The sequence below is a fragment of the Sturnira hondurensis genome, unplaced genomic scaffold (assembly GCF_014824575.4).
Source record: "Sturnira hondurensis isolate 20B ecotype Veracruz unplaced genomic scaffold, ASM1482457v3 Scaffold0021143, whole genome shotgun sequence".
Classification (NCBI taxonomy): Eukaryota; Metazoa; Chordata; class Mammalia; order Chiroptera; family Phyllostomidae; genus Sturnira; species Sturnira hondurensis.
Window position 1 is genome coordinate 15,540,726 of NW_028093774.1, and position 10,879 is coordinate 15,551,604.

Sequence of the window (10,879 nt, forward strand, 5' to 3'; positions counted from 1 at the left end):
TGAGGTCTGGGGTAACCAGAGCCTCTGTGTGGGTCGCCTCTGGCTGAGAGTGGCCTCATCCATTTACCTAGTGTGCATGTAGTACAGCTATATTCTCAGTGTTCCAGGAACACATTTGGGGAGCCCTGCTGTAAAGGGCCACTTGTCAGAGGACGAGGATTTAACACCTTAAAGGAAATGCCTAGTTCTTATACTGGGTTATCTGGTTCCCAGAACCACCACAGACTAATATTGGAAAAGGGTGCTGTGGGAACCTGGGGGCCCACCGGTCACTGAGCTGGAAGTGCCACTGTGGGCTGAACTCTGAAACACTGGAGTGAGTGCGAGCTGTAACTCAGAGTGCAGTAGCCGCGACAGTCTCTGCTGAGAACGGACAGACCACGCTTACTCCCCCTCACAGTGGTAGAGTGTGCCCATGATGGTCTGGGCTGCCGGTGACTGCTTCAAGTTCATTCTCTTCTTCGAACACCTCCCCAGCCAACCTCCTTCTTAGTGTTCTCCTCAATCCTATCACCCCTTTCTTTTTTAAAAAAATATATTTTATTGATTATGCCATTGCAGTTGTCCCATTCCCCCCTTCATTCCCCTCCATCCTGCACACCCTTCCCCCACCATTTCCCCCCACCTCGTTTATGTCCATGTGTCACAATTTCTTTAGATTCTATATTTCCCATATTATTCTTGCCCTACCCGCTATCTATTTTCTACCTACCATATATGCTGCTTATTCTCTGTACCTTCTCCCCCCTTCTTCTCCCACTCCCCTGTTGCCAACCCTCCATGTGATCTCCATTTCTGTGGTTCTGCCATTGTTTTAGTTGTTTCCTTAGTTTGTTTTTATTTTAGGTGTGGTTGTGAATAATTGTGTTTGCTGTCATTTTACTATGCATGTTTTTTATCTTCTTTTTCTTAGATAAGTCCCTTTAACATTTCCTGTAATAAGGGCTTGGTGATGATGAACTCCTTGAACTTGACCTTATCTGAGAAGCACTTTATCTGCCCTTCCATCCTAAATGAAAGCTTTGCTGGATATAGCAATCTTGGATGCAGGTCTTTGGATTTCATGACTTGGAATACTTCTTTCCAGCCCCTTCTTGCCTGTAAGGTCTCTTGAGTAGTTAGCTGACAGTCTGATGGGAACTCCTTTGTAGGTGACTGTCCCCTTATCTCTGGCTGCTTCTAGGAGTCTCTCCTTCATTTTAATCTTGGTTAATGTAATTATGATGTGCCTTGCTGTGTTCCTTCTTGGGTCCAACTTCTTTGGGACCCTCTGAGCTTCCTGGATTTACCAGAAGTCTATTTCCTTTGCTAGACTGGGGAAGTTCTCCTTTATTATTTGTTCAAATAAGTTTTCTACTTGCTCTTTCTCTCCCCCTTCTGGTACCCCTATAATTCAAATGTTGGCATGTTTAAAGATGTCCTGGAGGTTCTTAAGCCTCTCCTCATTTTTTTGAATTCTTGTTTCTTCATTCTTTTCTGTTTGGTCTTTTTTTTCTTCTTTCTGGTCCACTCCCTTGATTTGAGTCCCATTTCCTTTCAATCACTATTGGTTTCCTGTGCATTTCCCTTCATTTCAATTAGTTTAGCCTTCATTTGTGCCTCTAATTTGTGACTAAAACCAACCAGTTCTGTGAGCATCCTGATCACCAGTATTTTGAACTGTGCATCTGAAAGGTTGGCTATCTCTTGGTTGCTTAGAATTATTGGCTCTGGGGCTTTGAGCTGTTCTTGAGCCATAATATTTTGGTCTGTTGGTGCATGTTATGTATGAGGGGCAGAGCCTTAGGTGTTCACGAGGGTGGGCCGACCCAGGTTGCTGGGTTTTGACGCTGTATGTGGGGGCGGGTTCAGAGAGGGGCAATGGCGTTTGTTCTACGTTTTCTTGGGTTTTGGTCCCCTCTGCTGCTTCCCGCAAGCAAACCTGGCCCCCCTGGTGCTGGCTCCCAGATGTGTGGGCCTGTGCACCCTCCAGGACCCTGTGGGTCTCTCCAACAAACTCTCTGTGAGCTTGGGAGCCTCTCCTGGCACCTCAACCTTGAAAGTCTTTCCAGTTGGTGCTTTCAGGCTCTAATTCCCGTCGCTGGGATCTTAGCCTGAGTGGTCTGTCTCACTGCTCACTCCTTTGCTTGGTTTATCTGCACGCGAATATGTGAACGTGGTCAGCCAGCCACCTTGCACCCTCACTGGGTCTGCCAGTTGTCACCCCACACCTGGGATCTGCCCACCGCTGCCTGTGCTCCCACACGCCTGGGTCAGTCCGGCCAATCTTTCTTGCCCAACCCCGCTCCACCGCTGACTCCACCCCTCTTACTGGTCTGGCTGAATGGTTCATTGTTGTCGGACGTCCTTACAGTTCAATTTTCTGTGTTTTGGCTGCATTTTTGTTACTAAAACTTTGTTGTCTTTAAACTTGGTTGTGCAAGGACGCACAGTGTTTCCACCTACGCCTCCATCTTGTCTGGAAGTCTATCACCCCTTTCTTAAGAGGAAGAGCTTTACATGTGGTTGTATAGCACAACACACAACCCACACAACTCCATGTGAAGATCCCTGATGTTCCCCGTCATCTGCTGAATAGAGGCTCAACTTTACAGTCTGGCACACAAGACTCTCCATGATCTGCCTTTAATCTACCGGAATCAGTGAAGGTGCTGGCAGGAAACAGCCCACTCAGAGAGATTAGCTAAGAACTGAATGAATAGACTCTTTCCAGAGTGATGGGTATGACTGAGGGAACCTTCATAAAGGTTGACTTTCTTAAAGATTTCTCTGTCCCCCAAACCTAATCTTCTAGGTCAAGGGTATGTATGTCTAGCAAAACCTAACACGCTTTCTCTCCAACCCTTCACGGGAAAGGTTGGCGATTCCTGCTGTAAACCCTGTCCTGTGTGGGAGCCATTAACCACATGTGGCTGTTGCACAGGTGAAATGTGGCCAGTGCCACTCAAAACCATAATTTTAAATATTAATTAGCATATTTTGCTATGTATAGTGTGTACCATTTTTTGCCTAAATTTTTGAGGGAAAAATGAAGATGTGTATCATACATGGGTGTGATAATCCTGTGTATAATGCACCCCCAAACACGGCTGTGCATTATACACGCCAAAATGCAGTAACTGCGTGTCAAGTTAAAAAACCAATACTCAGTTGGTTATGTGAAAATTTTTAAGCCCTTTTAGAACAACTTGGGCATGCAAGTCTGTTTTTCAACTGTACATTTTATGAACTTCGAATATAGATCAATTTTTTCTGAAGAAAATTTAGTTTTCAAATTTCAAAGTGTTGTAATTATACATTGACTTTTGAAGACTTAGTAATAAGAAAAAGACCATAAACCAATGCAATAATTTCTATATTATGTGTCAAAATGATCATATTTTATATATGTTAGGTTAAGTATAATAAGTAACATAATAAATTATGTTATTAAAAGTAATTTGACCTGTTTCATTTTACCTTTCTGTAATGTGGCTACTGGAAAATTTACAGTGATATAGTGACTTGCCTTATGTTTCTTTTGAGTAGCACTGTTCTATACTAACATTCAGAAATCCTTCGCAATAATTTTTATACTGCTGTGAACACATCTGTCTCCCTCTCTAGATGCTAAGGTTTTTAAAGACTGGGATGTAGTTAAAAATCTTTGCTGTTTTTGGCGGTGACATCCTCCCCACGATACCATGCCACTGGCCTCCTTCATCCCTCTCCAGAAGAGGGGAAGGAAACACAGGAAGAAGTGCCTGGTGCAGAGCCCCAGCTCCTACTTTCTGGATGCGAAGTGCCCAGGATGCTTTAAAATCACCACCGTCTTCAGCCATGCACGGAGGTAGTTTTGTGTTTTGGCTTTTCCAAGGTCCTCTGTGGGCCTATAGGAGGAAAAGCAATGCTTACAGAAAGATGCTCCTTCAGAAGGAAACGACACTGAAAGCTCCCCAAATCAAGAGGAGCGGGAACCATCCCAATAAACACATTTTGGAAACAAAAAAAAATCTCTGATGTACATGTCTTTCATGTAATCAGTACTCAATAATTGCATGAGTTGAACCAAAAAAAAAAAAAATTCATTCAAATGCTTCTAATTGGATGTGGGTGACCAGAACTCTAGGTGTTTAAAAGGGAAGCTTAGACTGAATCTCAGTGATCTTCAGGGTTTTTAGCTTTGTGACCACAAGTACATCCTTCCTGTAAGACTGATGCCTCAAAAGATAGACTTTTTACAGAGGAAATGGTGTGTTGTGAAAACTTTCCTCATAGTTATTAAGAATATATAAAGCCATTTCTAATTTTTAACCAAAGAGGATGCCTAACTATACCGTAAAGCAGATAACCACCAAATAGTTAAGCTACTCCAGATATGCTGTTATATTTGGGACGATGCATTTTAAGGGCTCAGCATTATGTCTGTGACATAGACATGAACAATAATATATTGGAAAAGTAATTTAAATCCAACAAATATTTACTGAGTATCTATGAGGTATCAGGGATTGTTCTAGACTTTTGGGATAGTTCTGTGAATAAAATCAGCAAAAACATCTGTTCTGGGGGAGGCTGTGTTCTATTATGTTTATTAGAACATGATAAATAAATTATACAGTGTGTTTTGAGGTGATAAGTACAATAGGAAAAAAACAGCAGGATAAGAGCTTACAACAAGAAACAGGTTAGAATCTGAAGTAGGGTGGTCAGTGTAGGACTCCCTAAAAAGATGTCATTTGGGCAAAGGCCTGCGGGAGGTGAGGGATTTGTCCATAGAGCTATCTGGGGGAAAAGCAGTTCAGACAGTGATGAGCCAATGCCGAGGGTCTGGTTAGGGAATCTGGTGCTGTGATTAAGGGATAGCAGGAAGGCAGAGCAGCGGGAGCAAAGTCAACAGGAGGAGAGTTGTGGGAAATGAAAATAGTGAGACAATCAGGGCCAAATCATATGGACCTTGTTGGCTACTGCGAGGACTTTGGCTTTTGCTTTGAGAAAGCAACTGGAGAGCCACTTAAGGGATGTTGCTCAGAGCAACGACCTAATCTGACTTAAGTTTTAAAAGGACCACTCTGGCTGGCCTGTTGAGGGTATATCAGAGGTTGGCAAAATGTTCTATGATGGGCTGAAGACTAGATATTTCAGGCTCTGTGGGCCATGCACTCTGTCTCACAGTCACTCAACTCTGTTGTTGTAGCGCAAAAGTAGCCACTGACAATATGTCAATGAACAAATGTGGCTGTGTTTCGTTAAAACTTTGTGGGCGTCAACATCTGAATTTTATATAATTTTTATGTGTCTCAAAATGCTCTTCTTCTTTTGATTTCTTTGAACATTTAGCTCTTAGGAGGTACAAAACCTGACAGTGGGCTCAATTTGGCCAGTGGGAAGTTTGTCATCCCCTTAAATAGGACTGTAAGGGGACAAGAGAAGAAACATGGAGACCATTTAGTGACCCAGGGAAAAGAGGCGATGGTAATCCAGACCAAGATGCCAGCCGTAATGGTCTAAGGAGCAGTCATATTCTAAACATACGTTGCAGGTTAAGCCATAAAGACTTGATGATTTGGATGTGGGGTGTGAGAGAAAGAGGAGAATGAAGGAAAACATCACAAGTTGGGTCTGAGCACCTTGTGGTATGTATCGCTTTAAGCATGAGGTGGAGAAGGCTGGAGGGAAAGTGGGTGTTGGGGTAGAAGGTTTGATTTTAGTTGAGGACATGGTGACTTTGAGACATCGAAACGGAGATGGTAAGGAGGCAGGTGGATATATGAGTTTGGAGTTTGGAGAAAAGTCTGATCTGGAGGTATGTTCTTGGGAGCGTTCACAAAGAGGCAGCCTTCATACTCTGCATGAAATCACTTAAGGAACACGTGTTGGTAGAAAAGACAGAAGAACTGAAGTCTAAACCTGTGGGTGTCACCACATTGACAGGTTGATACAAAGAGAAAGCAGCAGAGGCCATTGAAAAGGAGCAATCAGTGAGGTGATGATGGCGCTTTCCCTGGAAGCAACGGGAAGAGAGGGCATAGGTCGTGAACATTGTATCAAGTACTTCTGATAGGTCACATAAGATGAGGACAGAAATATGGCCATGGAATTTAGCAACATGGGCTCAGAGGTGACCTTAATTCAGTCAGTTTTCATGGCGCTGTGAGATGGAAAACCTAGTGAGAGTGAGTGTAACAGAGAATGGGAGGGAAGCAATTTGCAGCAGTGAGTAAGGGCAACTCTTATTTCCTAGTCTTGTGACAAAGGAGCCGAGGTGAAAGGATAAGGTAGGGTGGAAGGGACCAAAGAAATGGGGGAGGAGTGGAGTCAAGAGGAGATATTTTTTTTTTAACATGGGAAAAACAACATCATGTTTCTAGGCTGATCAGCTAACAATAGAGGAGAATTCAAAGTATGGTAACTTTAACTCAAAAAGGAAAATCTTTACTTCATTTCTTAGAAAATTGGCATCCTTGTCTATAATTATACCAGGTTTACAATATACAGATTACATAAAAATGCTCCAAGTTAGTTGAATAACTACCTGTAAAACCTTTTGATGTTTAATTGACTACTTCACTTGCCCCTTTAGAATTTAGAAGAACTTTTTCTTTTGTAATAAATCCTATGACCCAATTTTGTTAAAGAAGCTGAGCTGGTACCTAGTTTTCCTCTTCATGAAATTTTCCTATAACAGAGGCATTTAATATTATTTCACTGAACATAGAACTATCATCATTAGCTTTACTTAACAGTAATTTTATTATCAACAAAGTTGATGATGTTTTTTTTTCCTTGAAAAATATTTCTATATGTTAAGGTCATTACCAATTTCTTCACTTTGCCCTTCCCTTCCTTGTCAGTTAATTCAGAGCAAGCACACCCAGAGGAAATACGGTCTACTAAGAAAACAAATCAGTGGTTATCAACTTCCGAGTTTCCATTGAACACTGAGTAGACAGCTCTCCTGGAGCTTTGTCATTGGAAAATCAAAGTCATAGAAGCAGTTATCAGGATGAGCTGAGATTTATCAAAAGCAGTTTCTAAACATCACTGTGGAACTAAGATCACTAGATAATCTTATTTCCCAGCCTGTTGGTGTCTCCCTAAACTCATTCTTTGAATAAATGAATGAATTGAGCTTTGTCTTTCAATTAATTATTTGAGGACATCAATGAGGACATCTCTTAGTACATAAGAGTACTTTGTGCAAGACAAAGCTGAGGGTTGATTTAGGCATTTTTGAGAAGGTTCTTTCAATAAAACCTTAAAGCAGGTAGGTGGATTAGATGCCTCTGGATGTATCTTCCAACCACCAATTTTGTTGTGGTTGTTAGTGACACATCAAAAGTTGTGGAATCTTTCCCGAGACATGGTGGACGACAGTAATTACTGCAAGCAGTAGCCATGTAAGTGTGAAATTATTAGCCCCCACATTTCCTTTTCAGCCGTCTGGGGCACATGATAAGACGCACTAGCCACAGTTTTCTTTCTCATATACAATTACTTTCCCTACTTGTGAACCATTCCTGATACTATGCTCTTCACCTTCTCACCTTTTCCATGGCCGGAGACGTGAAAATGGTTCTTGAAAAGTTTCTGAATATATCCTAGATGCAGCATCAACCACACTGCCCTTTCCCCCCTTTTTATGATGGCATGAGGGGCACAGTCGTGTCATTTTTAGCATTCAGAGAGAGAGAGAGAGAAGAGCATGAATGCTTAGAGAGAGGGTTCTGGGACTAGCATAGGTTGGAAGGGTTGGTGTAGGTTGAGGGTCTTCCAGGTGGTAGAGAGGGTGCGTGGGTTTGGAGACAACTCATTGGTACTCCATAGGCTGGATGGCCAAACAGTTAAAGAAGCAGAAGAAAATACTTTCAACTTCCTCTCAGTAGTGCTCCCACTAGTGGCTCAGCTGCACTAGTTAAAACGGCATCCAGTACAACTTGGATGTCTGGGAAGGGCTCTGAGAGCCAGAGGCGTGTGCTCACTTTTTCCCTCTGTCCGCTGGCCCGCAGATGGTGAAAACAGGTATGATGTCAGGCATCTCCTCTTTCATCTGGACAGTGGCATCAGTTGGCCAGGGGATCTCATTTCTCCAACATTTGCTGAAGCTATTAATACTTCCTCTCGTTCTTCAGTGAGACTGCTTAAGGGACATTCCGAGAAATCAGAGAGAGAGAGCTGACAGTGAGTAACGAAATGGCTGTGTGTCGCTCACAAGAAACCCTAGAAACCCCATATTCCCGGGTCCACAAATCATTTGCCAATATCTAGATTGACAGTATTTAAATTTGTCTGCTATTGTTCCACAAGCATTTTCCACATACTGTCTGGAGAACTCGAGGGGTATGTAATACAATTTAAGCCTGAGATTTGCTAAAACAACAACAACAAACCGCCCCCCCCCTCCCCAAACAAAACCCGGGGATGACTCTACTAGTCTTGTTTTTCTCAAACTTTTCCCTCACCTATTTAATATGGCCCTTGCTGAGAAACTCGAAAAGCATCCCGGAGAGCAGAGGCTCTTTCAGACCATTCTGCAACTCCTTTTGGGGGTAGTCCTTACATCACATCGCTGGTAGGGATAGAAAACTGAGTCACAGGAATACCTTATAAATAGGCTATTGTCAAAATATTACTTCACATGTAATGGGCAGATCTGTAAGGCTGTGTTTGACTGTGAATTGTACAGTCTCCCAGTGTATACTAGGGGAGACCCCAAACACCCAGGATTATCTTCTGGAGGGTGGGCCCCTTGTAGTTCAGGTTTTCCTTGCTAGGTGTGTGTTCTAGGAACCTGTCTGTGTCAGTGCACCAGCTGGCGTTGTGAGAGGCCGTGTTTAGCTTCAGTGAATTTTTTTTTGAAGAATCTCAATGCACTCATTTTGTGATGGGTGATTTATGAGTGTACCTGCCCACACCACGTTCAGTGTTCAGCATTTTTTGACTGAAAAAAAAAACAGCACGACCCCTTTGCCCTCCCCTCCCCATTCACCTGACCTTGCCTGGAGTGACTCTTTTTGTTTCCCAAGATGAAAAAAGTCCTCAAAGGGAAACGTTTTGCCAATGTGGAAGAGATGAAACAAAAACAGCAAAAATACTAAAAGGCATAAAAAAACCCGATGTGTTCAAAAGCTGTTTTGAGCAGTGGAAAAAATGTCTCTGTAGGTGTATTGCATCAAATGTAGAGTACTTTGAAGGTGACTAAAGTTTAAACCCATAAGAATAAATGCACATTTTTTATAAATAGATTTCACTTTTTTGCCCCTCCTCCTGTATATGAGAAACAAAAATTCTGATTTAATATAATTTGGCTGGAAAATAGAATAAGCTATAAAGGGATTTTACTCTTTTTTTGTTTAGCTTACCAGATGTTGTTACAAAGGATGAACTTTAAAACTCACTGGCTTAGATTTAGTATTTTCTAAGAATCTCAGTTTCATAGTGGCTAAATAATTGCTCAGGTTGCCTTCAATGTGCTATTTGCCTCGCCCTCTCAGCACTCCAAGGCATAGAGTAGTCCATTACCTGGTGAAATTATCTGTTCTCTCCCTTCCTCTAAATGTCACATTGTAATTGTTAATTGTCTTAAAGTCTAATATTATTAAAATTTCCATTTGAATATCCTAAAAAATTATGTACATCATAAAAAAAATCACCAGTACAAAAGAGCACCTTTGGAAAAGTTTCCATCTGTATCAGTGTGCTTGGGCTGCCGTAACGAAATACCACCCACTGAGTGGTCTAAACAACAGACACCCGTTTTCTCCCATTTCCGGAGGCCGGAAGTCCAGCATGGAGGTGCTGGCAGGCTCAGCTTCTGGTAAAGGGCACTCTTGCCAGCTGGCTGACAGCCACCTCCTTGCTGTGTCCTCACACGACCTTTTCTCTGTGTGTGTATGGAGAGAGTCTCCTGTGTCCGTTCCTCTTCTTACAAGGACATTAGTCCTGTGGTGTTAGGGCCTCACCACGGGAACCTAATTACCTCCATGCAGGCCCTATCCCCAAACATAGTCCCCTTAGAGGTTCGGACTTCAGTGTGTGAGTTTGACCAGGACACAGTTCCGTCCAAAACACCACTCAGTCCATCGTCCCGCTCTCCAGAGAAGACCACTTTCAGCCATTTTCTGATGTTAGTTAAGACGGTTGGTACTGTAATTCTGTTCTGTACTTGCGCACCTATTTTTTGAATTGTAGGTATTTAGACAGTATATCTTTTGGCTGCATATAATGATGACTAGGAAATTAGTTGACGGCATTATCTCCTAGCTCCCAGCTTTAAAAGGTTTTGCCAGTGTTAATTTTAACTTTTTCAGCTGGTTGACTTTGTAACCGAAGAAAACACATTTCCATTTCTTACTCTGTTAACTGTGGTGGTCTTCCTTCTCTTCCCCCGTGTGAGAGAGGAAATTAGCCCCTTGACTGTGTTCTGTCCCTCTCTGTGTTTCCCTCTCGCTCCTGACTTGGGTGGCTTGTTAGGGTTTGCAATATCACTTTATGGGTATCTCACAGGATTTGATTTAAAAATGAAAGGACAACAGTATTTATAGTATTATGGCATACAAATATTATTAACACAAACTGGTTGTGTGTTAGCATTCATTGAGAAGGTAATTACATTTTATCTGAAGTACAATTTTAAGTAACTTTTTAGAAGATTTTATTTATTTATTTTTAGAGAGGAAGGAAGAGAAACATCAGTGTGTGGTTGCCTCTTGTGTGTCCCCAATTAAGGACTGGTCTACAACCCAGGCATGTGCCCTGACTGGGAATTGAACTGGTGACACTTTGGTTCACAGGCTGGTAGTCAATCCACTGAGGAACACCAGCCAGGGCTGAATTTCAAGTAATTTTTCAAAAGGGGCAATATGGGGAACTTAAAAGAAACGACTCTTATGCAAATATG

The 10,879-nt window shown here is 42.2% G+C and overlaps 1 pseudogene; it reads left to right on the forward strand.

The window, feature by feature from the left end:
- Nucleotides 1-3,683: 3,683 nt before the first annotated feature.
- On the forward strand, nucleotides 3,684-3,928 carry LOC118976837 (40S ribosomal protein S27-like; annotated as a pseudogene).
- Nucleotides 3,929-10,879: the final 6,951 nt, after the last annotated feature.